Source organism: Pinus tabuliformis, chromosome 3_1 (assembly GCF_031772625.1).
Source record: "Pinus tabuliformis cultivar Carrire ecotype Pingquan chromosome 3_1, CPIR1, whole genome shotgun sequence".
NCBI classification, from domain to species: domain Eukaryota; kingdom Viridiplantae; phylum Streptophyta; class Pinopsida; order Pinales; family Pinaceae; genus Pinus; species Pinus tabuliformis.
The window spans coordinates 389,709,900-389,717,272 of NC_142301.1; the positions used below are offsets into that span (position 1 = coordinate 389,709,900).

At 39.4% G+C, this 7,373-nt stretch overlaps 2 pseudogenes; both read right to left on the reverse strand.

The window, feature by feature from the left end:
- Window positions 1–3,966: 3,966 nt before the first annotated feature.
- Window positions 3,967–5,095, reverse strand: LOC149187359 (CBL-interacting protein kinase 32 pseudogene; annotated as a pseudogene).
- Window positions 5,096–6,361: 1,266 nt separating this feature from the next.
- LOC149187360 (CBL-interacting protein kinase 32 pseudogene) overlaps window positions 6,362–7,373 on the reverse strand; it is a 3,207-nt pseudogene continuing 2,195 nt past the window's right edge.

Consider the following 7,373-nt stretch of genomic DNA (forward strand, 5'->3'; position numbering starts at 1 on the left):
TCATATTGATAAGGTTCTGGCTTTTAGCTTCCTCGACCTTCGACATGAACACTTTCAGAACTGCATTCTTCATATCTGCCTTCGCCTCCTCCATATGGATATTGTCGGACAAAATGATACAAGTAATGCAGCGGCCTTAGCTCTTGGAAATCCCATTGTCCTTCTACAACTTTTCGCTCTGTTTGCCTTTGATAACGCGGGTTCAATCCTCCATAATAGTGTAAGAGGCTCGAAAACATATGACGAAGGTCCAAAGCTATCAGACATAACTCAAATATTTTTGCATGATAAGTTACAACAGATGGTCTGTCCATTTTAGAAGCGACAACTGCTAGCATTTCAAAAATGGCTGAAACAGAAGCTTCTCCATTCTCTACAGCCTTTCCATAAATTCTAACAATCGGATGAAGCAAAAGCCGCACTGAGATCTTTTCAGACATGAGAATGCAGATTGAAGCAGCCTTTGTGCATACTGTTGAACCTGAGTTAGTAGTAAATTATGAATGCAACACTAAAAGACCAACAATTTCTTCCAAGTATGGATTCAAGAACCCGCCCAGCTTCTGCACAATTACTTCTAAAACACTAAGAACAGAGATCAAAAAGGCTCCCCCAGAAGCTGTGTTCCCTTCAAAGTCTGCCATCTTAGACACTGTTGCCTCTTTATATGAAGACAAGCAAACCCGCCATGTCTTCTTAAGGATATATTTAATAATGTGAGGAAGATGAGCCAATACTTGTGGCCCAAGTTCAGTAACAAAAGAAGCTATGCAATGCAAGCAACCTGAGGAAAGGGCTACATCATTTGCTGTGAGATTTGCAACAACAGGACTAAGACAGTCACTAAAGGTACTGGGAAAGTTCCCTACAAATTTCTTTGCCAGGACATCTAATGTGGCAACTGCTGCAATTTTTGCTCTCACAGAGGAATCTTCTGGGGATCTCACAAATAACAGTATTTAAGGTGACAAATCATTCTTCAACCATTATGTGAACATTGAAATGATAGACTAAGAGGAAACAGAATAAGCAACCGGTGTATTAGAAAAGGCAGCAAAGCCTTGAGCCACTTCTCCATTACCACCTTGATTTATATTGCTGATGTAGTTCCAGTTAATAATTCACTTTAATCATTTGCTTCCATCCTTCTCATGCATTTGAATACAAGGTTTAACCCCTGAAGTCTGGGCCTTCAATGAAAACTCGAACAAATCCCCAGTTTCGTAGCACGCTACGAAACCACTCAAACAGGTAGCGCTGCGAAACTGCTGAAAAGAATTCAGGCGCTGCGAAAACACCCACTCTTTAAGCCAGGCTAAAAATTTTTAACTACAGCATTTTCAGTGATAACAGTGGCTCCACTTGGGATAGTGTGCCCTTGTGGTGCGCTAAGAACATGCAGCTCCAGTGTCTTATCCATTTGTGACAAACAAAAATTTGCTTGACAAGCATGACTGTAGGAGAAAGAAACTACTGCTACTGAAAAATAAATGCTCAGCCAACTTTGAGCTTATTTGCAATTTACCTACCTACCTACCCTAACCATTTCAACTTCTTCAGCTCAATCAATATGAAACTTCCAATGCAGCCAATCATTAGCCTCATCTGATATTTGATTTCTTTGACTGTCCCGGAGTTCAGGGCCGATGTGATAGTGTGATGACCGCTGCCACTGAAATTGTCTCTGACTGTATCGGATTTCGGATCCAATGTGATAGTGTAAAGACCACTGCCACTGAAATAGTCTCTGGTCTTCATAGGAAAACTGAAACACTGGAGAGTAAAACTCTTCCATGTAATCAGCTATAGGATCCCAAAACACATGATCAGCTTGTCCTTCCTTGAAACTTTCAAGCTGTGCAAACTGATCTTCAATCTCAGTGTTCAGTTCCTCAATCATGAAAGAGAGAGGAAGCAGCTCCTTGCGCTCTGTAACAGGAAACTTTTGAGAATAATAATCATGATCATGAAAATTGTATGCCTGAATTTGTCCTTCTAAACCTTCAATTTCTTTCTCAATGTCTTTGGCAAATTCATCAAAAAATTTCATCTTATCCTCTGACTTGCAGTCAAAGGATTTCAGATATGAGGACAGGGACAAAGAAAAAGATTCATCTGTTTCTTCTTTATTATGATCATCATTCCACTGTTTTAAAACCTTCAACTGAAGGAGAGTTTACTTCCACCTCTGACCTATCTATCCATTCCTCCAAGAACATAAGCCAAAAGTCTGGCAATGACTTAATGGACTTGGCAGGCAAGCATTCAACCCACTGTTTGCATTTCCCTTGGAGTGAATCATAAAATAACCTTATGCAAACATCCTCATGTTTAACTCTAAGAAGCTCAGCAAAATGACAGAAATCTGAAATATGATCCAAGGTTAAACTCAAATCTTCACCGTTAAATTTTGGACCATTCCTTAGAAAGTATGCATCCTTGGGAAAATGGTTTGGGAAACCATGAAATCCTGAGAAATCTATGCATGCATACCTTGAACAAAGGAGGGCAGCTTCTGGGTCTTTCATAACTCCAGTGGAATCACCATGAATATAACTTTGAATTCTTCAACAATGGAGTCGCCAAGGTAGTTTTGCAGCCTTGAAAATCATTTGAACTCCTGCTACCTTCAGAAATTCAATCTTAAGCTCCCGGCAGACGCACCAAAATGTTATCACAAAATCACAACCGAGGGCTGCAATCAAGCATGATTTCGTGTAACTATTTCAACCAATCTTTAGACCAAAGATTAGCCTCTTTGATCAGAGAGGGCTCTCTCACAATTCTTGATAAAATACTTCAAACACTAGATGGCTAACTCTTTATTCACTTATGAAAGCATAACTGGTTGGAAACACATCAAACTGGCTCTCATTGGGCTATGGAGTCTATAATATCAAGTAAACAAGGAAAACACAGTGACCTCATGGAAATCAAGGCTCTTAGCATTACATGTCAAACATATTCCACCAACACATAGCTTGCTGTATACACAGGAAGTCAGAGCATATAATTATGAATTCTGAGTGATTGCATACAACAAAAAACCATAAAATAACATAAAGTATAACACATCATCACTACATTTGACCATGACAATCCTTCGAGAATCTTGAGAAGAGAATAACTCTGTTTTACTATTACTGTCAAAAGGTCTTACAATGGCCCAAAACAACACTGTTTTTCTATAAAATATCCAACCCTTTTACATCTAACCTTGGCCCATATATAGGCAAGCAAACTAAAACACCTCGAGCTTCCTCCTCCAGCATGAGGGGAGCCTCGAAGGTGGCTATTAACTATTCCTACATGCTACTAACTAATGCATTAATTACAAACATGCTGAACTATAATTACACACAATCCTAATCAAACTAAAATACTAATTTCATTCTCCTCGTATACTTGATACTTTCTTGAATGCTTTGGCAGCTGTCCTCCTTCAATTAATCTGATATGGCTGAGTTACGGATGCAATGAATGCTGACTTGGGATGCTTGAAAGCGCTGATGGCTCATTTAATGACCAGAAAGTGTGCTCCTATTATAATGGTCTATGTCTCCCAACCTTCTCCGAAAGTGTAGCAACATGTTCCCAAATCATTTAACAACCCCAGGCATGAAGTACTACCATGTTTTTGAATGTACTGTAGGTGGCATAGACAGATGTCTCTCTTTCACAACTCCTGCTCACAGTATTACACTAGCTGCTCTGTGCTTTTTAAAATCATCACCTACAGCAGTTTCGTAGCGCGCTACGAAACTGCTGTGTGATTTAAAAACACAGTCCCCCTCACTGGTTTTCTGCTAACACTGTGCTACATTTATTAATGATCTTCCTCATTCCAACAAATGAACAACAATTTGCAAATAATCCTGTTTAGCTGCCAGGCTTCAATGTCAATAGCTTTTCCTAAAAACAAACTCAAACAGCATGCCCGGATTCCTCTGCTTTCTGGAGATACTTTTAGGCCTGCCGAAAGGTCTTGTAAAACTTGTGAAATTCCAAGGTATCACCTCCAGCCTTGCGGACTTCAACCATAAAAAGAGAAGGAGCTACTTCAAATACCTCTGTAGCTACATTCAAATGACCCTTTCTTCCAGTCTTTGAACCTTGCATCTTCATCTTGTAATTTCTCTTTTACACATTGAATCCAAGAGGCTTTGCAGCTTCCTCAATTTTTGATACTATCTTGTTTGCAGGGCGTTTAGATGCAAACCTCGTTTCTCACTTAACCATACCCATGTCCATTTCAAAGAGATTGCCAAGATTGAGACCCTGGAACATGGAGATAAGTTCAAATGCATTCATCACCTCTGGTTTTGTTTCCTTTTTTTTTTTTGTAACAAGATGTTCTTCTGAACCATTGAAAATAGCATCAACATCATCCAGATTTACATCTTCTTCTTCATTAAACTTGGGTGGCTTATAACCTTTCTTGAACCATTCATTGTCTAAAATCTCAGGTACTGTAATTCGTGTCTTAGGGTTTGGGTCCAAAATCCTTGTAATTAATTTCTTTGCACCAGAAGAAAACCATGAAGGGCACGTAAAATCTGCTTTATATATCTTTTTATACAATGTCATAAGGTTTGGATCATCAAAAGGCAAGTAACCTGCTATTAAAACAAATAGGATGACACCACATGACCACAAGTCTGCAGTTGCCCCATCGTAACCTTTATCATTGATGACCTCAGGAGCAACATAATTGGGTGTTCCACAAGTAGTGTGAAGCAAACCGTCATCCCTGACTTGTTGAGACAGTGCACTTAGGCCAAAATCTGATACTTTAAGATTTCCATATGTATCCAGAAGCAAATTTTCTGGCTTCAAGTCCCTATAGTAGACACCCCTACTATGGCAGTAATCAACAGCATTAATAAGCTGCTGGAAGTATCTCCTTGCTTCATCTTCCTTCAACCTTACATGGTTAACTATTTTGTCAAAGAGCTCGCCTCCAGATATAAACTCAAGTATAATGTAAATTCTTGTCTTACTGGCCATAACCTCATACAGCTGGACAACATTTGGATGCTTAATCAACTTCATGGTTGATATTTCCCGTTTTATCTGATAGTTAACCCGTTGAATAGTATTGTCTTCATCCCAATAATAAGAATTAGATTCCTGTATTCCCCATCTTTATATTGTGAGTCATCATCTGCTTGCCCATCCATCATCCTTCAGGTATAAGAAATCCAGCTTGCAGACACTCTGTTCAAACAACCACATGACAATCAACTTTCATACACAACAACACATTAATTCATCAGGCGCTCTCGACCTCCCTCATTCACCGGTACCATGATATGCTCCATTCAATGCATATAACAACCACAGGTCCACAACGATTATACCAACAACCGACAGTAAACACAAAGTAATCAAATCGACCTCAATCCGTCAACAACTCTCTGGTATTCAACTGACATTTAGGGAATCGACCACCTATTATGTAGAGCGGTTTACATTACAGGCTACCCAAATTGCTATGCTTCTGACTTTTGTATTACATATTTAGCATATTGATTTAACCTTTTTGCTACAGGTGCACAAAGAAATCAATAGTCCAATCTGTAAATCCTCCATGCTATTATGTCCTCGAGCGCGGGTTCCAGCAACTGCTTCACTTGAAACAAGGTTGTCATTCCTATAAAATAGTTTCTCTGGCGTGCTTCCAATAAAAGCCGATAATTTGGGAAGCTGAAAACAGAATTGATACGCATTTTGATCATTTTCCTGGAAACATAATTGCCAGATGTCTCATTATAACAACAGTGACTATGATCACCCCTGCCACCTGTTTGCGTAGAAAAAGAGGTCTTATGATGCTAGGCCACGATGATAATGAGCTACGTCTGTTTCATCAAACACTTGCGCCCATACATTAAGCTATTCCATGAATTTGCCACGGGACCAAAAGACGTGTCTCTTCATAGACTCTCTAAATATCCCGAAGACAAATCTTCCAAAATTGATTCAACCTTCATATTGATAAGGTTCTGGCTTTTAGCTTCCTCGACCTTCGACATGAACACTTTCAGAACTGCATTCTTCATATCTGCCTTCGCCTCCTCCATATGGATATTGTCGGACAAAATGATACAAGTAATGCAGCGGCCTTAGCTCTTGGAAATCCCATTGTCCTTCTACAACTTTTCGCTCTGTTTGCCTTTGATAACGCGGGTTCAATCCTCCATAATAGTGTAAGAGGCTCGAAAACATATGACGAAGGTCCAAAGCTATCAGACATAACTCAAATATTTTTGCATGATAAGTTACAAAGATGGTCTGTCCATTTTAGAAGCGACAACTGCTAGCATTTCAAAAATGGCTGAAACAGAAGCTTCTCCATTCTCTACAGCCTTTCATAAATTCTAACAATCGGATCAAGCAAAAGCCACACTGAGATCTTTTCAGACATGAGAATGCAGATTGAAGCAGCCTTTGTGCATACTGTTGAACCTGAGTCAGTAGTAAATTGTGAATGCAACACTAAAAGACCAACAATTTCTTCCAAGTATGGATTCAAGAACCCGCCCAGCTTCTGCACAATTACTTCTAAAACACTAAGAACAGAGATCAAAAAGGCTCCCCAGAAGCTGTGTTCCTTCAAAGTCTGCCATCTTAGACACTGTTGCCTCTTTATATGAAGACAAGCAAACCCGCCATGTCTTCTTAAGGATATATTTAATAATGTGAGGAAGATGAGCCAATACTTGTGGCCCAAGTTCAGTAACAAAAGAAGCTATGCAATGCAAGCAACCTGAGGAAAGGGCTACATCATTTGCTGTGAGATTTGCAACAACAGGACTAAGACAGTCACTAAAGGTACTGGGAAAGTTCCCTACAAATTTCTTTGCCAGGACATCTAATGTGGCAACTGCTGCAATTTTTGCTCTCACAGAGGAATCTTCTGGGGATCTCACAAATAACAGTATTTAAGGTGACAAATCATTCTTCAACCATTATGTGAACATTGAAATGATAGACTAAGAGGAAACAGAATAAGCAACGGTGTATTAGAAAAGGCAGCAAAGCCTTGAGCCACTTCTCCATTACCACCTTGATTTATATTGCTGATGTAGTTCCAGTTAATAATTCACTTTAATCATTTGCTTCATCCTTCTCATGCATTTGAATACAAGGTTTAACCCTGAAGTCTGGCCTTCAATGAAAACTCGAACAAATCCAGTTTCGTAGCACGCTACGAAACACTCAAACAGGTAGCGCTGCGAAACTGCTGAAAAGAATTCAGGCGCTGCGAAAACAACTCTTTAAGCCAGGCTAAAAATTTTTAACTACAGCATTTTCAGTGATAACACATGTATTAAGCACAAATCAATGACTCCACCGTACAAAAGTGCCAA